The 26,954-nt window shown below is 37.6% G+C and overlaps 1 pseudogene across 1 annotated transcript; it reads right to left on the bottom strand.

The window, feature by feature from the left end:
- Positions 1-24,725: 24,725 nt before the first annotated feature.
- On the bottom strand, positions 24,726-25,465 carry LOC309973041 (large ribosomal subunit protein eL21-like; annotated as a pseudogene). The gene has a single exon. The product of its transcript is annotated as a large ribosomal subunit protein eL21-like (transcript).
- Positions 25,466-26,954: the final 1,489 nt, after the last annotated feature.

Here is a 26,954-nt window from a genome sequence, read left to right as displayed (position 1 = left end):
TTAAGTCTCTCATAATTTCCTTAACCATACTATTTCCCTGTTCCCCTGCTGCTCAGTTTTCCCTTCCGTTCTCTCTGCAACAACAGTTCACTGTAAATAACTATATCCTCAGCCTTTTAGCATGTGCTTTTTATATAACCATTTTTATTTTTTAATTTTTTAAAAATTTATTTCATTGAAATACAGTTGATTTACAATGTTGTTTTAATTTCTGCTGTACAGCAAAGAGATTCAGTAATACATATATATTCTTTTTCATATTCTTTTTTCATTATGGTTTATCACAGGATGTTATACTCTGTGCTATACAGTAAGACCTTGTTGTTTATCCATTCTATATATAATACTTTGCATCTGCTAATCCCAAACTCCCAATCCATCCCCCACCCCCCCGCCCCTTGACAACCACAAGTCTGTTCTCTGTGACTCTATTTCTGTTTTGTAAATAAGTTCATTTGTGTCGTATTTTAGATTCCACTTTGGTATTTCTTTCCCTGTCTGGCTTACTTCACTTAGCATTATAATCTCCAGATCCATCCATGTCACTGCAAATGGCATGATTTCATTCATTTTAACGGCTGAGTAATATTCCATTATGTATATATATACCACATCTTTATCCGTTCATCTGTTCAATGGACGTTTAGGTTGTTTCCATGTCTTGGCTATTGTGAATAGTGCTGCTATGAACATAGGGACACATGTATCTTTTAAAATTATTTTTAAGTCATCTTCTGTGCTGTGTCTAAGCTTGAAGCTTCCTCCTATCCTCCGCACCAACCAGCTGCAAGCCATGCCCACTGCAATCCCCTTCTGTCATATTCTGGACCGCAGCTTTCCCTAATTCGATCTCAGATCATAGATTTATGCCCGCTTGTTTGTCTCTAACTTCGAATCTTGTTTGCTCTTGACACTTTCTCTTCTCTTCAGTTACCAGTCAGTTCTCTTCTTTATTCCTTTACTTTCATTTCATTGCAGGGCTCAGACAAATCTATGGAGGAAAGGAGAGAGGGAGGGAGGGTTGATGAGCACTCAACTTCAGTCCAACCACCCTATCTGCTTAGGTTGTACTTCTGATGCCTGCTCTGATGGCCCATGGTGTCAGAACTTTGCTACTGCATTTCCCCGTGGTAGCAAAGATTTGTTTTGAGTTACAGAAATCTCATCTAGCCCACTGAATCAGTTAAATCCCTTCTTCCTTTTCCCTTCTTGTCTTAAGGTTATGGAATGGAAGATAGTACCTATGCAAGAAATATTCAGGTTTAGTTTTCTTTGAAATATAAGCAAGACAGGAAGTAAATTTTTAAAAAAGTAAGTTGAAAAAATTTCCAGTGGGATTAGTTTTATTGTTTAACTACAAAGGAACTTCTCACTTGAATGGAGAAGCCTTCTCTGATTTTTTTTGATGCGGGTTAGGGAAAATACTGTTGCCTCTCTCCCCTCGTCCCCATTTATCTTGCTCATTCATACACCTCCTTTGCATCTCTTCTTCTTAGAGAAGCAGAGATTGGTGAATCAGTCTCAGTCATTCTTTTATTCATCTCATGGCAAAACAGTAACAGCACACACACCCAAAAACCCCATAAGAGAAACCAGTGAGCCAAAAGCAGGATGGGAAACAAAATTGGCCAAGCATGAAAGAAAAGTAAATGAAAGAAACATGGTTAGTGTTGACCAACACTGAATATGATTGTCCAATTCAGGATAGTTGTGCAGTGAATCAGCAGATTCATTCAAGGGCTATGCCCAGAGTATCAACGACACGGGAGGCTTTCAGCCAAGGGCATAACCTGGAGATGCCGAAATGAAGACAGCTCCCTCTCCAGGGAGGAGTCCTGACAAAGTCATTGGAATCAGAGAGTTGAGCTGAGCATGACCAGAATGTCAGACACTTCATCAGTTATCTGTGGCCACAGTAATGATGAACAGTTATTACCCCAGAACCTCAGTTTGTAACAATAAACATTTATTTTGGGTCGCAAACTCATGGGCCAGCTGGGCATTTTTGCTGGTTTGGGCTAGGCTCATCTGGGCTTACTCATGCATTTGTGGTCAGCTAGTGGGTCAGTTGGGGACTGGCCAGTTGTGAATGACCTCAGCTGGGCTGACTCAGCTCTGTTTCACGTGGTCTCTCATGCTCTGTTGGATTAGCCTAGCCTTGTTCATGATGACCGAGCAGGGTCCCAAGAGAAGGAGCAGAAACTTGCAAGGCCCCTTGAAATCTAGATTTGGAACTGGCATATGGCACTTCTTCTTTATTCTGTTGGCCAAAACGAGGTCCAAGGCCAACCCCAGAGTCAGAATGGGAAGAGACTTCAAAGTTAGCGGACAAAGGAAAAGGATACAGGGAGGCTGTTAATTGGAGGCATCAAGCAATCTGCCACATGCCACAGCCTCTTGTACCAAATACTGGACCTGGGGGAAGTTTACCAGGGCACAAAGGTCAGAAAATAAAATGGGAACAGTTATTATGAGAAGATCAGCTTTTAAGAAAGGAGATTGGGTTGGAGCCCCCTGCAGGTTCCTCCTTTGGGACAAACTTGCCTCAGGAGCAGTCATCTGCGCCTTAAAGAGGTCCTTTCCATCTCAGGGAATCTAATCCAGTATGAATGAGCAGAGGCTGGACCTTCTTAATTTGAGGTACTTTCTTATTTCCTAGTGGGATTGGGGAAAGGGGACTTGAATACTCCGTGGGCATAGAGGAGACCCCACGCTCTCCCTTGGGCTTACGCAGTTTAGCTGGGGATTTTGCAGACTCAGACATGCTCCTTCCCCACACTATACTTAATTCAGGGAATTTGAGCACTGATTCTCAAAAAGTATGGTCCTCAGACCAGCAGCATCAGCATCACCTGGCAACCTGGTAGAAATGCAGTTTCCTAATTGCAAGAGATTTCTGAATCAGAACCTCTGGAGGTGGGATCCAGGAGTCTATGTTTTAACAGCTCTCCAGGTGATTCTGATGCCTGCTCAAGTTTGAGACAACTGAGTTAGACAACTGTATGTGGTTTTGACAGGTTTAAAAGAAAATAGCCAGATATAGTAAATATAGATTCACAACCTCCACTCATATTTGCAACTCAGATCATTAATGAGTCATTTTTTAGTGTAGGTATGTCCCATGTAATATTTGGGACATATTTACACATGGAACATACTTATACTAAAATATTATTTGCTGTTGATCTGAAATCAAATTTAATTGGGTGTCCTATATTTTATCCGGCAACCCTAAAATAAAAAGTAGAGAAAAATTGTCAGAGGGTTCAAAAAACAATCAACATCATTAGAAGAGAAGCTCTAGAAAGAAAGGTTAAAGAAATTGACTTGGTGAACCCAGAGAGAAGGATACTGGTGGAGGGTTTTATTTTAAGGGGATGCTGCTGAGCTGTTCTTCATGGCTGCTCGAATGAACCCAGAAGAGATTTCTCTTAGCAATAAATGAATAAATTTCTCTGTCAATAGATGACTTCGTTGGGGGCTCTGAGTGATTTTTTGATTCTCGATGGAAGTCAGATGCATTTGGTAATTTCATGCGACCGTGATTCAGCCAGTCCTCCAACCTGTGTTTGTGAAGGAGCAACTTAGAGAGGCATGTGCCAACAGGGGGCAGGAGGAGATGATTTCTCAAGGTCCTTTATGGCTACTCTTAAGACTGTTTGAAGAAACTAACACAATATTGTAAAGCAACTATACTCCAATAAAATGTTTAAAAAAAGACTGAATTTACAGTTTTTGCTCCTTATTTTACTTTGAAAAGTTCGTAGTCTTTTGATTTTTAAACGTGAGCTTATCTGGAAGTTTGGTTTTTCAGAACATGGTTATGAAGGTGAGGCAGGAAAGCAGAGCTGTTAAAAAGATACTTTAGAACCAGATACATGGGACTCAAATCCTAGCTCTCCCACTTCCTTGCTGTGCAGTCTTAGGCTGGTCTTTGTTCCTCAGCTTTCTCATCTGTAAAATGGGAATTATTATTAATTGTTAATTAATTGATATTTCATGGGTTGTTGTAGGGCTTAATTGAGCTTATTTATGTAAAACATAAGAACTGTTCCTGGAACACAGTGAGCCCTCATTAAATGTTATTTTACATTATTAAGGACTTGAATCTCTCTATGGATCCTGGGTATTCGGAGGTTGTTTTAGCCAAAAGCTGGTGTTGAATGGTCAGTTCATTGTCATATATGGGAGAGGAGTTGTCCCTTCTGGGCAAAGTCTTGTCCCTCTAGGTGACCCCTGATATTCAGGTGTTGGTTTTGGCTCTCAGGGGTGGTATTTGGCAGTATTACTGCATCTTAGTCATGAATCATTTCTTTTTCTTTACCCAGATGAACTTTCCCATATCTTCCTGAAACCCTCCCACATCTTCCTGAAACCCTCCCAAGAGAATTAGGTTTCCTTTCCCATTGAAAATTGAATTCAATTAAAAAGTTGTAAAAGAATGCCATAGAATGTCATGGAGAATATAATGTTACATTTCCAAAATATTTTTGAGAAACTTGAACTCTAAATCAATTTAGTTCTGCTGGTAAAGATACAGAGTTAGTCATGGAAACATTTTAATCTGATGACTAGCTTTTATCAGAATTATGGATCCAGTTGAGATTAGTTATTTTTACAGACTTAATTTTGGAGATGAAAATCAGCTGATCTCTTTCTTAACTCCTGAAGAAAAAAAAAAAAAAGGTAATACCAGCCTCATAGATGGTATAATTTTAGTCTACCTGTGGTTGAAGTGTCAGATGATAAATCCCAAGGCTCTGTTAGAAACACAGTTTTGTCAGTCTACTCAGGATTCTACTGTACATACCTGATGATCAACAAAATAAGGAGTGTCTAGAGTTAAACATCTTTTGTTGTTATTGTTTTGCTGAGAAGTTTAAATTTGTTCTTTAGATGAAGTTCCGTTTTGAATTTGCAAAATAACATGCACTCAGTCTTGCAGTGCTCTAATTCTAGCAGTGAGTGATAGTTGTTATTTTTCTTTCAGTAAAGAAAATGTGTTATGGTACCAATATCAGTGGCTTAAAACATTAAGCCTTTATTGTTTTACGGGTGCAGTGGGTAGTTATGAGGAAGTGGTCCAGGCTTGATTGACCTCAGCAGGGCTCACTCATATCTTGTCATTAGCTGGCGTCTGTCTAGTCAAGAATGGCCTTGCTCACACCTCTGGGAGTTTGCCAGCTGTAAGCTGAGGATGGGTTGACTAGACCATGTGCCTGTCCTCATCAGGAAGGCTAGCCTAGGCCTGTTCATTGAGGAGAGGCAGGATTTAGAGAGAGAGAGAAACAGAGAGACTGGCGGTCAGCAAGTTCTCTTGAGACCTAGGCTAGGAACTGGCACAAGATCACTTCTGCTGCATTCTGTTGGCTTAAGCAAGTCCCAAGATCAGTCCAGATGGAGGAAGTGAGGAAATTGACTCCTCCCCTTGGTGGGAGGAGCCACAGAACCACATGACAAAGCATGCTGTGGTTGGCTGGAAATGGCCCCTGAAATCCATATCCTATCAGTGGAACCTATGATTGTTCCCTTATGTGGCAAGAGAGGTGATTAAAAGAATTTGAGTGGAAGCACTTATCCTGGATAAGTGGATGCTAAGTGCTTCCTTGTAAGAGAGAGGCAGAGGCGGTTTGAGAGAGACCCACAGAAGAGGAGAAGTTGATGTGAAGATAGAGGCAGAGACTGGACTGATGCATCCTCAAGCCAAGGAGTGCTTCACCAGCAGAAGTGGGAAGAGACAGGAATGGAATCTCCCCAGAGCCTCTGAAGGAAATGTGGCCAGGCTAACGCCTTGATTTCACACTTTTGACCTCAACGGTGAGAGAATACATTTCTATTATGTTAAGTTACCTTGTTTGTGGTAGTTTTTCTATGTCAGACATGGGAAACTAATACAGGTGTGGATACAGGAGAGAACAAATTGCAGACATTTTTGTAATAACCCACATATACTTCTAAATTATATAATTCTGTATAGTGCTTTTTCATTTAAAGTAGCAAAACATTTCCCCACGTTATTATAAAGTTGTTGAAAACAGTTTTAAATAATTACATGATACAATATGCATATATATGTATATATATAATGCAATGTACAAATAATAGCATGATAGTACACAATGTATATTAAGTTAGTCTAGCTAAACATTTCTTTGTTATTGGCAATTAAATTCTTTGAGTTTTTTAGATGAAGCCATGTGCACAAGACAAGCGCTCTATGCCCTGCATCACCGTTCACTTTTTCCCTTGGTCCTTTCCTCTATTAGGCCCGTGATATCTCTTGTTGGAATTACTAGAATCATATCCTTGATGATCTTAACCTCCCTCCAGCCCACTTTACAAACTGCTCAACCAGATTCGTTTTCTAAAGAAAAATCTCAGTTCAAGTCGCCTCTGGCTAAAAGCTCTCGACGATGTTCAGTTGCAAATGTTAGTTCTTTAATCAAACACTTATTCCCTGGGAGTAAAGTTGTCTGTGCACAGTTATCTGTAGAGTCCTTTTTTCTGCGAGCCTTTGGGCTCCTTAAGAACAGTATTGCTTTCTCTATCTTTCTACCCCCCACGTCACCTGCCATGGCGCTTTGAAGGTATGGTTTGCTCTGGTATCTGCTGCATGCATGAATAAATGAATTCAAAGGGAAAATACTTCTAATTGCTTTGTCTTTTCCTATATGATCCCAGTCATTCAATTTGACTGAATTTGAAATTGATTGGGTGAGTCAACTAGAATTCAGGAACTAGAATTGTTGTTCTAGCTTGGGGAGGGGTCTTAATATTTGTGTGTCATGGACCCATTTGGCATCTGGGGAAGCCTGTGGATTTTTTTGCAGAAGGAAAGGTTATTAATGCATCAAATAAAATACATAAGATTACCAAGGAAATCAGTTATATTGCATTAGGGTTATCGAAGTATTATGAATTGTGCTATAGTAATGTGTTCATCTTTAATGGATAAACTAATATCTAGTTGTAGCCCTATTAGCTACTATAATATCAAAGTGGTGGTGATGGTACACAGCATTTCAAGATCCTGTGGCAACCGTAATGTGATATTAAAATATCTGTGGTTTCTATTGATGACAGAATCACAGATCCTGCTAATACTATTGTGGTTTGTTGCCTATGCCCATAATTGAAGAAGAGTCTGGATTTTAATGAGGAGTTAGTGTAAATAAAGATGTAACTTTATTCCCATCTTAGTTCACAGACCACCCCATCCCCCCAACCCCGGCCCTGAATTCGCTAGACCCCAGCTTGAGAAGGCCTGAAAGGCTTGTTTTAGGAAGAGCTGTAAGACAAGTCTGTGTAGCTCTTGTCGTGCAGTGGGTGAGCCTGCATTAGGCATGTTAAAGTCGTTCATGCAAGTAGGTAGGCAAGAAATTTTAGAACATTTGTATGTCTACTGTAGCACCTAAGATCTTGTAGACACTGTATAAACCCTTTTTGTATAATAACACAACTTTCCAGTGCAGATGCTCCCTCCTGTATGGTGAGAACAGAGGCGTCCTTCAGCTTTAAAAGTGCCATCACCTTGTGGCCCAGGCCCTGCACACAGACACCTTTCTGTTTCTAACCCTCCTGGGTAGTTGTTTAGTTGAACTGAGTTGTTGGGTTGAATGTTTCCCTAATGGTACTGGATTGATAGGTTTGTACTTTGATATTTACTTGTCGAACTTACTCCCTCCATCTACTTCCAGAGGGGCTTGGGGGCAGCATTCGACCTGCAGCAAACTGCAAAACAGAGTGATTATGATAAACACTCCCCAGGGCCTCCTGGAGGGGCTGAGGTGACAGGTGCTCCAGGCACTAGGTGATCGGATTTCCAGTCCTGCCCAATACGCTGTGGTCTGATTTCTGTGGGCCGAGAGAAACTAGGAAGCATGTTGTTAGTGCAGCTTCTGGTTTTTCTCAATATAAATTATACAAAAATATTTTTTGTTCATTCCTTAAAAAAAAAATAAAGTACCTCATAATACAATCCTTTGTTGTACAAGGCACTGGCTTACAGCAGCAAAGTATCAATATTTGTCTCTGTAGTCAAGCTGAGTCAGGGCGGGGGTTCTTATAACACTGAGAACTGCAGGATTGTGGATGATGTTTCTAATTGTGTCAGTTACCTGTCAGCACTATTAATTATGAAAATAAGATGAATGCCTTTATTGACATATATATATTACATACCTCTATATCTCTATTCATGTCTGTATCTATATATGCATATACACACACAACGTGTATATAGGTATATACATATGTGTATGTATATACTGTGATTGTAGCTAATGTAGAATTATCTTTACTTGAATACTGGAGGTCTTCATGTGACTGACATTTACATTTGCATTGACATTTGCATTTTTTTATCTTCTACCTAAATCCTCTTGACCTTGAGACTTTATTTTTTGATAATTACTTCTCCTTTTTAATTCTTTTTTTTGAATTTTATTTTATTTATTTTTTTGTACAGCAGGTTCTTATTAGTTATCCATTTTATACACATCAGTGCATACATGTCAATGCCAATCTCCCAAATCATCCCACCACTCCCACCCCACACTGCTTTCCCCCCTTGGTGTCCATACGTTTGTTCTCTACATCTGTGTCTCAATTTCTGCCCTGCAAACTGGTTCATCTGTACCATTTTTCTAGGCTCTACATATATGCATTAATATACGATATTTGGTTTTCTCTTTCTGACTTACTTCAGTCTCTATGACAGTCTCTAGATCCATCCACATCTCTACAAATGACCCAATTTCATTCCGTTTTATGGCTGAGTAATATTCCATTGTATATATGTGCCACAACTTCTTTATCCATTCGTCAGTCGATGGGCATTTAGGTTGCTTCCATGACTTGGCTATTGTAAATAGGGCTGCAATGAACATTGGGGTGCATGTGTCTTTTTGAATTATGGTTTTTATCTGGGTATATGCCCAGTAGTGGTATTGCTGGGTAATATGGTAATTCTATTTTTCATTTTTTAAGGAACATACTGTTCTGCATAGTGCCTGTATCAATTTACATTCCCACCAACAGTGTAAGAGGGTTCCTTTTTCTCCACACCCACTCCAGCATTTGTTGTTTGTAGGTTTTCTGATGATGGACATTCTCACTGGTGTGAGGTGATACCTCACTGTAGTTTTGATTTGCATTTCTCTAATAATTAGTGATGTTGAGCAGCTTTTCATGTGCTTCTTGGCCATCTGTATGTCTTCTTTGGAGAAATGTCTATTTAGGTCTTCTAGCCATTTTCGGATTGGGTTTTTTTCTTTTAATATTGAACTGAATGAGTTGTTTATATACTTTGGAGATTAATACTTTGTCTGTTGATTCATTTGCAAATATTTTCTCCCATTCTGAGGGTTGTCCTTTTGTCTTATTTATGGTTTCCTTTGCTGTGCAAAAGCTTTTAAGTTTCATTAGGTCCCATTTGTTTATTTTTGTTTTTATTTCCATTACTCTAGGAGGTGGATCAAAAAAGACCTTGCTGTGATTTATGTCAAAGAGTGTTCTGCCTATGTTTTCCTCTAAGAGTTTTATAGTGTCGGGTCTTACATTTAGGTCTCTAATGCATTTTGAGTTTATTTTTGTGTATGGTGTTAGGGAGTGTTCTAATTTCATTCTTTTACATGTAGCTGTCCAGTTTTCTCAGCACCACTTACTGAAGATACTGTCTTGTCTCCATTGTATATCCTTGCCTCCTTTGTCATAGATTAGTTGAGCATAGGTGCGTGGGTTTATCTCTGGGCTTTCTGTCTTATCCATTGATCTATCTTTCTGTTTTTGTGCCAGTACAATATTGTCTTGATTACTGTAGCTTTGTAGTATAGTCTGAAGTCAGGGAGTCTGATTCCTCCAGCTCCATTTTTTTCCCTCAAGACAGCTTTGGCTATTCGGGGTCTTTTGTGTCTCCACACAAATTTTAAGATTTTTTGTTCTAGTTCTGTAAAAAATGCCATTGGTAATATAATAGGGATTGCATTGAATCTGTAGATTGCTTTGGGTAGTATAGTCATTTTCACAATATTGATTCTTCAAATCCAAGCAAATGGTGTATCACTCCATCTGTTTGTATCATCTTTAATTTCTTTCATCAGTGTTTTATAGTTTTCTGCATACAGGTCTTTTGTCTCCCTAGGTAGGTTTATTCCTAGGTATTTTATTCTTTTTGTTGCAATGGTAAATGGGAGTGTTTCCTTAATTTCTCGTTCAGATTTTTCATCATTAGTATATAAGAATGAAAGAGATTTCTGTGCATTAATTTTGTATCCTGCAACTTTACCAAATTCATTGATTAGCTCTAGTAGTTTTCTGGTGGCGTCTTTAGGATTCTCTACTTATAGTATCATGTCATCTGCAAACAGTGACAGTTTTACTTCTTCTTTTCCAATTTGGATTCCTTTTATTTCTTTTTATTCTCTGATTGCTGTGTCTAGGACTTCCAAAACTATGTGGAATAATAGTGGTGTGAGTGGACATCCTTGTCTTTTTCCTGATCTTAGAGGAAATGCTTTCAGTTTTTCACCATTGAGAATGATGTTTGCTATGGGTTTTTCGTATATTGCCCTTATTATGTTGTGGTAGGTTCCCTCTGTGCCCACTTTCTGGAGAGTTTTTATCATAAATAGGTGTTGAATTTTACTGAAAGTTTTTTCTTCATCTATTGAGTTGATCATATGTTTTTTATTCTTCAGTTTGTTGATATGGTGTATCACATTGATTGATTTGCATATATTGAAGAATCCTTGCATCCCTGGGATAAATCCCACTTGATCATGGTGTATGATCCTTTTAATGTGTTGTTGGATTCTGTTTGCTAGTATTTCATTGAGGATTTTTGCATCTATATTCATCAGTGATATAGGTCTGTAATTTTCTTTTTTTGTAGTATCTTTGTCTGGTTTTGGTATCAGGGTGATGGTGGCCTCATAGAATGAGTTTGGGAGTGTTCCTTCCTCTGCAATATTTTGGAAGAGTTTGAGAAGGATGGGTGTTAGCTCTTCTCTAAATGTTTGATAGAATTCACCTGTGAAGCCATCTGGTCCGGGACTTTTGTTTGTTGGAAGATTTTTCATCACAGTTTCAATTTCATTACTTGTGATTGGTCTGTTCATATTTTCTATTTCTTCCTGGTTCAGTCTTGGAAGCTTATACCTTTCTAAGAATTTGTCCATTTCTTCCAGGTTGTCCATTTTATTGGCATAGAGTTGCTTGGAGTAGTCTCTTAGGATGGTTTGTATTTCTGTGGTGTCTGTTGTTACTTCTCCTTTTCCATTTCTAATTTTATTGATTTGAGACCTCTCCCTCTTTTTCTTCATGAGTCTGGCTAATGGTTTATCAATTTTATTTATCTTCTCTAAGAACCAGCTTTTAGTTTTATTGATCTTTGATATTGTTTTCTTTGTCTCTGTTTCCTTTATTTCTGCTCTGATCTTTATGATTCCTTTCCTTCTGCTAACTTTAGGTTTTGTTTATTCTTGTTTCTCTAGTTCCTTTAGGTGTAAGGTTAGATTTATTTTATTAGAGATTTTTCTTGCTTCTTGAGGTAGCCTTGTATAGCTAAAAACTTCCCTCTTAGAACTGCTTTTGTTGCATCGCATAGGTTTTGAATCGTCATGTTTTCATTGTCATTTGTCTCTAGGTATTTTTTGATTTCCTCTTTGATTTCTTCAGTGATCTCTTGGTTACTTAGTAATACATTGTTTAGCCTCCATGTATTTGTGGCTTTTACGTTTTTTTCCCCGTAATTCATTTCTAATCTCATAGCTTTGTGGTCAGAAAAGATGCTTGATATGTTTCAATTTTCTTAAATTTACTGAGGCTTGATTTGTGACTCACGATGTGATCTATCCTGAAGAATGTTCCATGCCCACTTGAGAAGAAAGTGTAATCTGCTCTTTTTGGATGGAATGTCCTATAAATATCAATTAAATCTATCTGCTCTATTGTGTCATTTAAAGCTTGTGTTTCTGTATTAATTTTCTGTTTGGATGATCTGTCCATTGGTGTAAGTGAGTTATTAAAGTCCCTCATTATTATTGTGTTATTGTCGATTTCCTCTTTTATAGCTGTTAGCAGTTGCCTTATGTATTGAGGTGCTCCTATGTTGGGTGCATATATATTTATAATTGTTATATCTTCTTCTTGGATTAATCCCTTGATCATTATGTAGGGTCCTTCCTTGTCTCTTACAGCATTGCATTTTAAAGTCTATTTTATCTGTTATGCGTATTGCTACTCCAGTTTTCTTTTGATTTCCATTTGCATGGAATATCTTTTTCCTTCCCCTCACTTTCAGTCTCTATATGTCCCTAGGTCTGAAGTGGGTCTCTTGTAGACAGCGTATATATGGGTCCTGGTTTTGTATGCATTCAGCAAGCCTCTGCCTTTTTCTTGGAGCATTTAATCCATTCACGTTTAAGGTAATTATTGATATGTATGTTTCTATTACCATTTTCTTAATTGTTTTGGGTTGTTTTTGTAGGTCCTTTCTTCTCTTGTGTTTCCCACTTAGAGAAGTTCCTTCAGCATTTGTTGTAGAGCTGGTTTGGTGGTGCTGAATTCTCTTAGCTTTTGCTTGTCTATAAAGCTTTTGATTTCTCCATCGAATCTGAATGAGATCCTTGCTGGGTAGATTAATCTTGGTTGTAGGTTCTTCCCTTTCATCACTTTAAGTATATCATGCCACTCCCTTCTGGCTTGTAGAGTTTCTGCTGAGAAATCAGCTGTTAACCTTATGGGAATTCCCTTGTATGTTATTTGTCATTTTTCCCTTGCTGCTTTCAATAATTTTTTTGTCTTTAATTTTTGCCAATTTGATTACTATGTGTCCTGGTGTATTTCTCCTTTGGTTTATCCTATATGGGACTCTATGCACTTCCTGGACATGGATGGCTATTTCCTTTCCCATGTTAGGGAAGTTTTTTATTATAATCTCTTCAAATATTTTCTCAGGTCCTTTCTCTCTCTCTTCTCCTTCTGGGACCCCTAAAATGCGAATGTTGTTGCGTTTAATGTTGTCCCAGAGGTCTCTTAAGCTGTCTTCATTTCTTTTCATTCTTTTTTTCTTTATTCTGTTCTGCAGCAGTGAATTCCACCATTCTGTCTTCCAGGTCACTTATCCGTTCTTCTGCCTCAATTATTCTGCTATTGATTCCTTCTAGTGTAGTTTTCATTTCAGTTATTTTATTGTTCATCTCTGTTTGTTTGTTCTTTAATTATTCTAGGTCTTTGTTAAACATTTCTTGCATCTTCTTGATCTTTGCCTCCATTCTTTTTCCAAGGTCCTGGATCATCTTCACTGTCATTATTCTGAATTCTTTTTCTGGAAGGTTGGCTATCTCCACTTCATTTAGTTGTTTCTCTGGGGTTTTATCTTGTTCCTTCATCTGGTACATAGCCCTCTGCCTTTTTATCTTGTCTATTTTTCTGTGAAAGTGGTTTTTATTCCATAGGCTGCAGGATTGTAGTGCTTCGTGCTTCTGCTGTCTGCCCTCTGGTGGATGAGGCTATCTGACCTTGAGGCTTTCTGATTTGGTTGAAACTAATACCAAATTTGGAAATCTTTTAATATACCATGTTAACTTGAATAGTTTCTTGAATATGGGTGAGATAAGGGGATAGTTTGCAATGCTAGTGATAAAGTTTGGTAATCACTTGAAGATTTCAGAGTACATTGTTTTTTGATGATTAATTTTGCATCTCTTGTGCATGTCATTAAATATAAAAAGGGCTGTCTTTTATGTTAGACTAATTTAGTAAAAGTGGTATAAAGAGTTTGTGTTATTTATTTTTGTTTTCTGTTTCATTGGGTGGAAAATTTAAATCTGACCTAGTGAATCCTTTAACACTTTGAGAACTATATATTTATTTTTAATTTGTTAAGAATCATAACTATGTCTTCAAATTCCTTACAACCTACCAGGCTGGCTCCTTCACAGAGTTTTCTCAGATCCCATGTATGAATTTCTTATTGCTATTGTAGAAAATTACCACGAAGTTAGTGGCTTAAAACAACACAGACTTATTCTTATCTTTCAATTCTAGAGGTCAGAAGTCCAAAATGGGTCTCAATGTGCTAAAATCAAGGTGTTGGCTGACTGTGCCTTCTGAAGGCTCTGGGGAGGATCTGTTCCTTGCCTTTTCCAGCTTCTAGAGGTCGCCTGCATTCCTTGGCTGGTGGCCCCCTTCCATCTTCAAAACCGTCAATGACCTATGGAGTCTTTCTCACAGTGTCATGTGTTTCTTACTCTTCTGCCTCCTTTTTCCTCATTTAAGGACTTTTGTGATTATATTAGGTCCACCTGGATAATCCAGGATAGTCTCTTTATGTTACGATCAGTGGAATAGCAGTCTTAATGCCACTGCAACCTTTGCCTGTAATTCTTCTTTGCCTATGAAATAACATATTCACAGATTCTGAGCATTAGGAAGAAGCTATTATCCTGCCTACCACATTTCCTAAACCAGAAATGATCCATGTGCTTTTCGTAAGGTTTCAGTGACACACTGTCTCAACCTGCTATTATTCATGTACATACTTTATCTCTCCTCTGTCTTTTTACCCCTGGACAGGACAGGACCATGTCTGCATCATATTTGTGTTCTCAGAACACAGCAACATTGAAAGAACCAGGTAAATATTTTTGGAGCAAATGAATGATTCTGTGTAAAACTTTATTAAAAAATGATTAGAAGGGAGGAAGTCAATTATAGAGAAAGGAAACAGGCAAAAATGGACAGATTATCATCAGTACTACTTGCAAAGAACAGTTTCTTCAAACACATCATTGTCTCTAAGCATCAAATAATATCACTGGTCAAAAGATGTGATCCACTTAAGAGTTATTACAATTTTTCTCACTCTAATATTTTGGCATTAAAAATCCTTTAATGTTTTTTAGCTTTTTAAACAGAATCAGTTCTTTGAGGCCTTATGATCTCTGGGCATCCTAACCTCTCACATCTGAACCTGCAAATTTTGGAAAGTGGTGGCCAAACTGGGGGATGGATACCCTTGTGGGGAGACCTGCTGAGTAGCTAGCCTTCACTGGCCAAGTGGTACCCAAAGCTTCCTCAAGCTCTAAGAGCTTTGGCTTTAAAGTACTTTCGAACATGTGCAGCTAGTCTATGAGACACACTTAAGAGCAGAGGAGAGTGAATGATTTCCCTAACATGTCCAGGTAGCCTAGATTTTCTCCCAGGTACCTTTAGCCTACATGTGAGTTATATATTCTACTTCATGATGTATTTGTGTATTTCTAAATACATTCTATATATATGTAAAGTTTTGATGCTGTTCCACATCCAAAAAGTGTCATTTTGAAAAGTGTGAGCATGCATTATTCTTACCATAGTTCTATGATGTAGGCAGGCATTCTTCTCCTGTCTTATGGGTGAAGAAGTCTAGCCACAGAGTATAACAAACTTGTCCATCCTCACACAGCTGACCTGTGATGTGTATGGTACAGTGAGTGATTTGAATCTAGATTACTTCACTCCAAACTCCATGCTTCTTATACATTTAGTACCACACAAACTACATTTTCTCAGGTGTCAAGGCTTATAGGTCTTGCTATTTCTTTTAACTAATGATCTGAATAGTGCAGCAATTCACAAAGTGTTTTCTGTGGTATGTTACTCTAATGATATTATCTGTGAAAAGAAAGTATTTTGTAATCAAGTGTAATTAACAATACTTTCAAAATTAAAGCATGTACCTCCGTAGCAGTGACTATGCATGCAAAGCCCAATAGTAGAGAAATGTCTTAACTTCTTTTACCCCAGCATCTTCCAAACTCACATGACTACAGAACCCTTGCTCTCTGCCCTCATGCTCCCATAATAGTTATTGTCTTTTGGGAAAGCTACAAAATTCCTAGATCCTCGGTCCCCAGGTTGTCTGACATGATTATGCTACCAGCCAATGTGTAAATGGAGCTGTTGTTAATGGGCAGAAATTGGCTTTGCCTCCTGTGTCCATTAGGAATGCTTTCATCAGCAAGTACTAGAGTAAGTAATTTCAGTTTGAGCTCTTTCTAATGAAAGTTCAGTCCTTGTATCAGCTATATAGATGTCACCTGGGAGCCTGTTAGAAACCTGGACTTTCAGGTCCCACCCTAGATTTGCTGAAAGGAAATCTATATTTTATTTTTATTTTATTTATTTATTTATTTATTTTGTTTGCGGTACACGGGCCTCTCACTGTTGTGGCTCTCCCATTGTGGAGCACAGGCTCCGGACGCACAGGCTCAGTGGCCATGGCTCACGGGCCCAGCCGCTCCGCAGCATGTGGGATCTTTCCGGACCGGGGCATGAACCCGTGTCCCCTGCATCAGCAGGCAGACTCTCAACCACTGCGCCACCAGGGAAGCCCGGGAATCTATATTTTAATAAGATCCTCAGGTAATTCAAATGCACAGTAACATTTAAGGAGCACTGATTTAAACAATAAGGGCATTATTTTTTTTATCTAATAATAAATTCAAAGATGGAGGGTCCTGTTTTGATTTGCAGCCCAAAGGAGTATTTAGGGCCCAGGGTCCTGTTTCCTCATGGTGGTAAAATGGCTGCCAACTCTATGCATTTTATCCTCTCTTAGCTGCATTGAAATACAGCTAGAAGGGGCTTCCCTGGTGGCACAGTGGTTGAGGCTTTCTTTTTTTATTAAGAAATAATTTCTTTCTTTCTCAGGAGTCCTGCTACAGCTTCCCCTTGGTTCTCATCAGCTGTGTCACATATTCATGCATTAGATCAATTACTGACAACATGTAACAGGAAAGCCTCAATTGCCTGTGTTCTTGACCAGTGCTGTCCAAAAAAATATAAAGCTAGCCATATATATAACTTAAGATTTTCTCGTAGCCACATTTTTAAGAAAAGAAAAAAAAACAGGTAAAATTAATTTTAATAATGTTTTATTTAACCCAGTATATCTAGACCATTATCATTTCAACATGTAAGCAATATAAAAAAAATTGCCAATGAGATATTTTATTTTCTTTGTTTCATACTAAATCTTTGAAATCGAGTCCATATTTTATGCTTATACTACATTTCAATTCAGATGCTAAATTTTCATTAGAGATGTTTGATCTGTATTTAGATATCAATTGAAAAGGTGTTCACCAAATTGCTCCATGCATAATTAAATATTTTCCAATAATCAAATCATGTTTCAGGTTTTAAATTAAATTAAATTTAAATTAAATTAAAAATTTGGTTCCTCAGTCACATCAGTCACGTTTCAAGTGGCTGGTTGCTATTGTATTGGACAAGGCAGGACTAGGCCCTCGCTACTCAAAACATGGTCCAGGAACCAGCAGTGACAGCATTTTCTGAGAGCTTGTTAGAACTGCTGAATCTTGGGTCCCACCCTAGATCTATTCAGTCAAAATCTATATTTTAATTTAATTTAATGCACATTAAAGCTTAAGCTGTACTCAACTTTGGCTAGGATTTACAATGACTGTGGGAACTTTAGAAAATACTGTTGCTTACACCCCACCCGAGAACCTTGGAATCAGACTTTCTATGGGGTCCAGACATCAATATTTTATTGAAGCTTTCCAGGTTATTCCAATATGCAGCCAAGTTTGAGAACTGCTGGTCGAGACCAATCCTAATTCGTCCCCTCAATTTAGACACATTGCAACCCCAGCACTATGGTAGTGGAAGTTCTTAAGTAACCAAGAGTGGTTTCCATATTTGCTTCCCTTGTTCTGTGGATATTTTCTGTAGGGATCGGTGTCTGGCTGGTATCTGCTATACTTGCTTGGGTCACACTCTCTTGGTCTCTTCTCTCCATTCAATCTGGCTAACTCTTTCCTCTGTTTTCCAGTCAACAGTTTCACCATAGCTTACCTTCCTTATTCTCCCAGGTAGCTGACACGTTAGGCTGTGCTGATCCGTATTCAAACCTGATCTGGAAGCCCATCAAGGGCTGCCTTTACTTCCAACTCCTCACCTCTGCTCCAGCCCTAGTGAAGATGCATCTTGCTTCTTTGTTGTGTTATTCATTGCCTCTGCCTCAGTGTTTCATCCACAGTGTCCTTTTCTTAGTTCTTACACTTCCCACCTTATACATTTCCAGAATTAATTTCCTTTAGGTGCTCATAATTCTGCCTTTGTTTCGTTGATTATATTTTGCCTTCTCGTTGACGATGAGCTCAAATGAGGTGGGTATGAAGTCTACTCATTTAAAGCAGCTCTGAATCTATGAGCTCTAACTGAGATGCGATTTTTATGACTATATTTGGGTACCTTGTAAGCTGCTCATGTACCCTTCTCTGGGTTCCTGGAGACTCAAAATGTACACAGACCTCAAAACATAGGCTTGCATATTTACATGGCTCCATTGCAAACTATACCACCTGAGCTTCTCTTCTGAGGAGGGAACTTTAGCAGCACAGACTTGGAAAAAATAGGTTCTTCTCTACTAGGAACCTTCACCTGGGAGGCTCTCATTAGTACAGACAAAGCCACTTTAAAACAAAAGCGTATTCAGTTTGCCCAGCTCTAAGAGGTGCTGTCGTGGTCATGTGGACTCATGAACAAAGGGGCTGACTGACAGCCTTTTGAAATCTAACCCGTTTCTTGGTAGAAGGACTTCTGTACAGGATGCATTTCCACGATGAGTAATTGCTGTCAAATCTAACAAAAGGAGTTCTCTAAAATTTAGGCCATGTAACACTTAGGCTATGTAATAAAACAGCTATGTATTAGGTAGTATTTATTTATTTAAATATTAAGAGAATCCTATCAGCTTCTGGAAATTATTATTAAAGTATAAATGTTTTTATTTGAGATTGTGTAAACAAGTATGTGAAGACTGAGCACTTGGAGAAATATAGGAGTTAAGCAATAATAGCAATTCTTACTCTTACGTTTGAAAGTAAATCAGTATTTTAACTGTGTAAACTCCATGATTTAAAAAGTCTTAGTTTAGAAAAATCTGATTTTTGAAATTTAAAATTGTAAGTAAGATCAAAAATATTTTTAAAGTCATTTAAAAATCTATCACATTTATGTATTTTTTCTAATATTTACATTGCATAAAAAATTAATATGGTAAAGTCCCCATGACATTTCTGAATAGTCATTAGAAGTGAACTATTCAAAGAAGCTCCGTGAGAAATATGGTCCATATGACTCAAATTATGTATAGAGCAGCAAAATATTAAAAGTATAATCTTAGCTTCCTTGTATTAGAATTAAGAAATATCATGAGGAACCCCAGACATTTTGGAGGACTGGAAAAACTTTGACTTTTCTGCAGTCAAACACTCTGTTCAGTAAAAGAGGAAAAGCTAATAATTAAATACACATTATATCTAGTAAAATACACATTTATGCCAGCATATATAATGAAGTATATCCAATTTGCCCAATAATATATGTAACACATGGGTGTGTTGTGTCTTGCCTTGTTCATAGCACTTTGATAAATAATCTTACCATCCTCTGTGGCCCTGGGCAGAGTCAGTAACATTTTGGTTCCATTCCACAGATTTGAAAATGGAGACTCAGAGAAGAACAATATATATCCCAAATCAGCAGAATGTAAGATTAGAAATCATTCATCTTACTCAACAGCTGGTGTTCTTTTCACTGTAATATGCTGCCTCTTTATTTCTTAGGGCTCTCAGACAATAGAACTTTTTAAGCTTTCTGGGCTATGAGATGTTAAAGGACTGGCCAGCGAGCTGACCGCTCCATGGTGGATTAGACCAGCCTGACAGATTGCTCCTATCTCCTGACAGAACCTCAGTCCCTTTTTCCATAATTCTGAAAGCATTAAAGCTTTGAAATTTAGTTTTCCCATAAGTTTGGCATAAATTTAGTGGCAAAATTATGCCTAAACCAACAGGAGGTTATATATAGTCTTTATCCCACTTTGGGTGAAGAGCTATAGGCCTCACTGCATAAATACTGGTGTATTTGCTAGGCATCCACAAACTTTTTCTCTAAAGATCTAGATAGTAAATATTTTAGGCTTTGTGGATCATGCTGTCTCTTTGGCAACTACTCAACTCTGCCATTGTGACTAGCACAAAAGCAGCCAGAGAGTATATAAATGAAGGCATGGCTGTGTTCCAATAAAACTTTATTTACAAAAATAGGGGGCAGGTTGGACTTTGTCCACTGGCCATAGTCTGTCAATCCCTGGACTTAAGGGTGATGGCTAGATTTGATGGGACTATTGCATAATGTATTATATTTGCACCATATTACCTTTCTGACATTGAAACATATCAGACCCCAAAGGATTTTGGTAAGGGGCCATGGGCCTGTATCTAAGATTTAGAGGAAATATTACAGAAGAGAAAGTCATCTCTGTTTTGGTCAAGCACTAAAGTCTTCGTACACGCATGACTGGAGGGCCAACTAAAGTTCAGGTATTGCCAGTGCATTAGTCAAGAATGAGTGCTGTGAACCAGAAAGTATTTAAACACATAGGTTCATATTTGCCCCACATAACAGTAAGTTCAGTGATAGGTAGTACAGGGCTGGTTCAAGCTAAGTGGTTCCCTCAGAAATCCAGCCTCTCTCCATATTCATTCTCTACCATCCTTAGTTGATAAGCCTTCATCCTGATGATCATTGCCTCATGGTTGTAAAATGGGTGCTGTACCTCCAGGTGTCACATACACACTCCCAGCAGAAAGCAAAAAATGGAAGTGGGGAACATTGTATCTATATTAGAAAAGCAGAAACTTATCCCCAAATCTCAATATTTAGTCTATCACTGGACTAAACAGGATCACAAAGCTACCACTAATTGTAAGGAAGCCTCTGGAAGCAAGTATTTTTAGTTGGGTTCGTTTTCATTACCCACTGAAATAGGGAGAAAAGATATTGGGTGGACAAGTTGCACCATCTGCTGAGGCATCTGTTCTTGTTTTGGTAGCTGTTACATTTCATTACAGATATTTAACATTTTATAGTCTTCTCTCCTGGGCAACATATCTTTTTAAGTATCACCAGTGTTAGCAGTGTTTTCCATCTGAGTTGGAAAATTAAATAACATGATTCACATTTTTAAAATGTAAATGTTGTGTAATATGAATGTATAATCACTTGAGAATGGATTTTTCAGAAATAAACTTTCCTGAGGATTTTAGTGTTGGAGGATTTTGTTTAGATGGGACCCTTAGTATGTGTGTTTGCAAGGTTTGAGGAAAGACTGAGGTTGAAGTCAGTGGAAGGCAGCTTACACATTCAACATCGTAAGCAAGTCTTTGTTCTCATGGGGGACGATTGCACATTAGAGCAGGATTTCATGACATGACATGGTGAACTCAGAGAGCTTTAAGATAGAACAGTCACTCAGTAACTTTCTTAACTATGGCTCTGCTACAAGTCTGAGAGAAAAGCAATTAGATAGGCACACAGAGACCATTTTAGTTTTTACTTGTGTGTCTTGGGATCTTTTTTTTTTTTAACATCTTTATTGGAGTATAATTGCTTTACAATGTTGTGTTAGTTTCTGCTGTAACAAAGTGAATCAGCTATATGTATACATATACCCCCGTATCCACCTCCTCTTGCGTCTCCCTCCTACCTTCCCTATCCCACCCCTCTAGGTGGTCACAAAGCACCGAGCTGATCTCCCTGTGCTATGCAGCTGCTTCCCACTAGCTATCTGCTTTACATTTGGTAGTGTATATATGTCAATGTTACTCTCTCACTTCGTCCCAGCTTACCCTTCCTCCTCCCCGTGTCCTCAAGTCCATTCTCTATGTCTGTGTCTTTATTCCTGTCCTGAACCTAGGTTCATCAGAACCATTTTTTTTTTTTTAGATTCCATATATATGTGTTAGCATATGGTGTTTGTTTTTCTCTTTCTGACTTAGCACTACTGGGCATATACCCTGAGAAAACCATAATTCAAAAAGAGTCATGTACCACAGTGTTCATTACAACACTATTTACAATAGCCAGGACATGGAAGCAATGTAAGTGTCCATCGACAGATGAATGGATAAACAAGATGTGGTGCATATATACAATGGAATATTACTCAGCCATAAAAAGAAATGAAACTGAGTTATTTGTTGTGAGGTGGATGGACCTAGAGTCTGTTATACAGAGTGTATTGGGATCTTTACCCTCCTGTCTGAGGTGGTATTTATTGTCTTTCTGGACACAGGGCACTTAACTTGTTTTTTGTTTGTTTTTGTTTTTATTTTTGGCATAAGCTACTGTAATAAGAAAGGATAGAGGTACCCACACAATTTCAAATGTATCTTTGCTTTAGTAGGCTATCCTAAAATGGTACAAGTGGAAATAGCATGAAAATAAATAGATTCATTTATTGATTTGTTTAGACCTTAAATGTAAGTGAAATTAGTTTTTCTTCAACTAAGTTCTGTAACACTGAATTAATTCTAGAATCTGTTTCAATGTAGCCATTATGACTAAGTTATAACAATGACCTTTGATCTGTCAGATAAAGCCTAATTTTGAAATAATGCCCATCAGACCCTCATCTGCTGTACTTTTGAAAACTGCAGCAAGAAAATCCAGTTTTTAACCCAAATAGTTCATGGTTCTTAGGGAATTCAGAATTAAGTGACCACCAAGAGCTATTTCAGAAGTGACCAGAAATGGAATGGTCTGCATTTTGATGAGGAGAAATGAAGAAGAAGCCATGTTGGTAACTGTTTGAATCTGGATTACTCTGTGGCGTCCAGATCATTCATTAACATGGTCAAACAAACTAGAATCAGCAGATACTGATGAAAAACAGACAGCTAAAAGAGAAGGATCAATGTGAACAAACCTATCAACTGAGCCAGAAGAAACAGAAATAAATGAGAAGAGATAAATCCTTAAAATCATTCAAAATTTTATCATCAGGGAGAGTTAAAAACAGACTCCTATGGAAGAGGAGTAGTTCAAGACCAAGAAGGGATTCTTGGAAATTAAAGTGTAATTGTTGACTTAAAAAATAATAGTATAGTGAAAAGATGAAGAAACCTTCCAGAAAAACGGAATGAAAGAACAAAGAGTTGGAAAATATGAGTGAAAAGATGAGACATGATAGTGATCCTACATATTTTTATAGAGGGTCTAGAAAGAGAAAATTGAAAAACAAATTGGAGGAAATAAAAGATACATTCACACACACGTTTTTAACTTTTCCAACTCTTCAGACAACAAAGGCCCTCTGAGTGCAAAGTAGGTTGAGTAAGCATATGAGTGGATCAGTAATTAAACACATCTTCCTGATATTTCAGAACACCAAGGAGAAGGAGAGGATGCTAAAATATTCCAGAAATGGGAGTGGGATAGGGAATTGACCACAGAGATGATTTCTAGAGGACAAGAGAATGATACCTTCTTGGTTTGGTAGGAATTTTGATTCTGTTCCCAACAAACTGCAAATTCAGTATGAAGGGAAAATAAAAGCATTTTAAGACAAGTAAGAACTAAAACATTTACTCATCCCCAGGCCATTCCTAAAAGAATTAATGCAGCAAAATAAAAGAGAGAAATGTGGGTTCCAAGGATAGGTGGATAAACTAAACTAATACAATAAACAAGAAACCCCAAGACAGTAGGTCTTTGGCAAATGGTTAAAAGAAAAAAAAAAAAAGCTGTCAAAAGCAGAATAGGATTTTTAGGGATCTCTAAAATCCTAAAAGCAAATGAAATTTCTATAAGAGAAAGTGCGATAAAACTGCATGTTCTCAGTTAACGGAGTATTTAAGTGGGGCCCTTCTCGACTCAGTTTTCTTTGTTCTGGTTCTTGAAGCAGCACAGGTGAGAGCAGTGTTGTATGGCCTTCTCTTCCTTCACATGCACAATTTGTTTCTGCAGAGAGTATTTACCATGTAATTTTCATATTGTAAATGCTGTTCAATTTACAAGCATCACTGTGTAAAAAAGTTATAGTACAGAACATGGTATAAATGATAAAACTTTGACAATGTGAGAGTAGTAGTTTGCTAGAGAAAAGTTGGGAGGTGGAAAGGGGAAGAATGTGAAAGGAGACAGAGGGACCCTAATCCCTCATTTTACAGAGAGCGCAAGATAGCACTGCCTCAATTTGGTGAGTTAAGAAGAGAGGTTTAAACTGTCTACAGATCAATTGAAAAACAAAATATTATATAATATTAGCAGTGGTGAAGAGAAGGAAAAAAAGGGAATGGCATACTGTGGAGTCAAATGATAATTTTTAAGTTGACAAATCAAGAAACAGGGTTTTGAGCATATTATCTGGAGGTACACTTTCCAATTCAGTAGCTACTGGCCAGGCGAGGTTATTGAGCCATTGAAATGCGACTCATCCAAATTGAGATGTGCTGTAAGGAAAATACACATCAGATTCCCAAGGCTTAGTATGAAAAAAACGAATGTTAAAATACCTCAGTCATTTTTAATATTGAATAATGTTGAACTGATAGTATTTTCAGTCTATTTAAATAATATATTGCTAAAATTAATTTTACCATTTTCTTTTTGTTGTTTTTAATGTATTACTAGAAAATTTAAAATTACATATGTAATTCGCTAGAGTTCTATTGAATAGTGCTGCCTCTAGAGAGGTATAGAGGTAGACTAGAGGAGTTGAAATCAGAAATGATCCCTTTATTTGTACCATTGTGGGAGTGGACTGGTGTGATGGGAAAGGAAGCCTTTTTGTCTTATACTTTTATATCTTTTAGAAAATTGTTTTTTATTAAATATTGAGCAGTTTCAAAAGGATATTTGTAAAATATATGAAAAGCATGAGGAAGAACGAGATAATAAATATTCTTAATCACCACCCAGTTTAAGGAAACAAAGAAGCAAAAACAACCCACCATTTACATTGAAGGCATTTCTCCCTCCCACCCCAAGCTCCTGGACTGTTTTAATTTTTATTATTGTCATCATAATAAAAATAATCATATGCCTTTCAAGAAAGTTTTTAAGTGGAGGATATCATTTTTTTGTTTTTTTACAGTCCAGGTCTTTTATCTTCTTTACATCCATCATACCATGAATGCATAGGGATTGGGTTCCAACAGTTCAGGCTCCTTTCCACTGGTTCTCACGAAGTGTGCTTCTCTGGGTGGGGCAGGCGGGCGCTTCAGTTGAACCCAAGTACCTTTCTCTTTGGCTTCCTTCTTTTCCTGATCATTTTCCTTCTCCCGTTTCAGGAATCTATATCAGCTCTTAGAGTGCTTAATATGCTTGATACACATGTTAATTCTCTTGGCAAGAATCTTGCCCTTAACTTGTTTGTTTACAATGATGCCAACAGCATGCGGGGTAACACGTAGACTCTCCCAGTTTTGCCGTGGTAACATTTGTGGGGCATTCCTTTTTGAACAGTGCCCATTCCCTTGATATCTACAATATCACCTTTCTTGTAGATTCGCATGTATGTGGCCAAAGGAACAACTCCATGTTCTCTAAAAGGCCTAGAGGACATGTAGTGGGTGCCCCTCTTCTTTCCCTTTGTGTTGGTCATTTTGGTGAATTACTGGAAGATGGCGGTTCCGGCCAAAAGGCAGGATATATTGTATAGTTTTTTTGTTTGTTTGTTTGGGTAATTTGGCAGTATGAAATTTTAAAATGGCTATGCTATTGGAATTAGTTGTTCCCTTTGAGAAATATGTTTTATGTGTTCCAAAAAATGCAAACTGCAAAGAAGTATGTAAAACTTGATGTCATTTTAATTTTTCTTAAAAACATGGATGTTTGTATATCTACCTTATAACTATGCATGTACACATACATATACATGTATATGCTGCCATACACATAGACATGATATATGTATGTATACACACGAACGTATGCATAGTCAGTACCTGGTAACATTGCTTATCTCTCATAAGTCTGATTGGAAGGGTATTTTCTTGTTTTATACATTTTCAGAGGCAGATGATCATGCAATTATAATTTTATTTACTTAGTGGTGATAATTTTCTGTATTTTTCCACATGAAAATACTTGAAGAAATAAAATAAATATTTAAATATGTTTGAACAGTTAAGGCTTTTTTAGAAGAGAACACATTGCCTTAGAAGATAGGAAGCAACATGTTTTGAATTTTTTTAAAAAAAATGTTAAATTACACAAAAAGTATTAAAGCCATCATTTTTCTTCTCCCCCACCCCAAGTGTATTAGTCCAAGAGGCAGGTGTTATCACTTTCAAACCAACCCTAAAGCTGATTCCTTATCTCATCCTTTCAGTCTAAGGCACTTGGAAAGAATACAGCAGTCTTCCTCCAGTGCTTCCTTTCCAACACAAAATTTAAGAAGCCTGTCAGCAAATCACATTAATGTAGTGAACTCTACTTCCCACAGGACAGTCTAAACAAAGGAGATGCATGAATCATTTTAATTTGATGAATGTAGGCCATGATATATAGGTAATGTTTACTTTTTCTCTAATTATACGTGTTCATGAGCACTGAAAAGAACCTTTTTTGCGGGTTGGGGGGGCAGAGCGCCATGCAGCTTGTGTGATCTTGGTTCCCCAAGCAGGGATTGAACCTAGGCCACCACAGTGAAAGCACTGAGTCCTAACCACTGCACTGCCAGGGAATTCCCTTTAAAGATCTTTTTTACTTCATAAAATTACAAAGAAGAAATGAACTATTTACTTCAATCCTATCATCCAGACATAACCATTAATAATATTTTGTTATATTTATTTCTAGTATTTCCAGATGTAAACATAAACTATATTTTGAAACTTTGGACATATCATGTGTATGTCTTCTTTTTCCCCAAAACCATTATATTTGGAGTGTTTTTCATGGCATTGAATATTCTTCATAGGCATAGTTTTAATAACTTTGGAATAGATCATTTTAGAGAAATCAATGAAAAATATATTATGAGTTTAAATTGGAAATTAATATATTGCATTTTTACTGGGGTTGGGATTGAACATATTTGTTCTTCTAGGGGAGTTTTAGTATACAATTGATACCATAAGTGAAAAGAT

Source organism: Leucopleurus acutus (genome assembly GCF_964270905.1).
Source record: "Leucopleurus acutus genome assembly, chromosome: 16".
NCBI lineage: Eukaryota > Metazoa > Chordata > Mammalia > Artiodactyla > Delphinidae > Leucopleurus > Leucopleurus acutus.
Note: the sequence above shows the minus strand (reverse complement) of the source record. Positions and strands in the feature narration are given on the sequence as shown.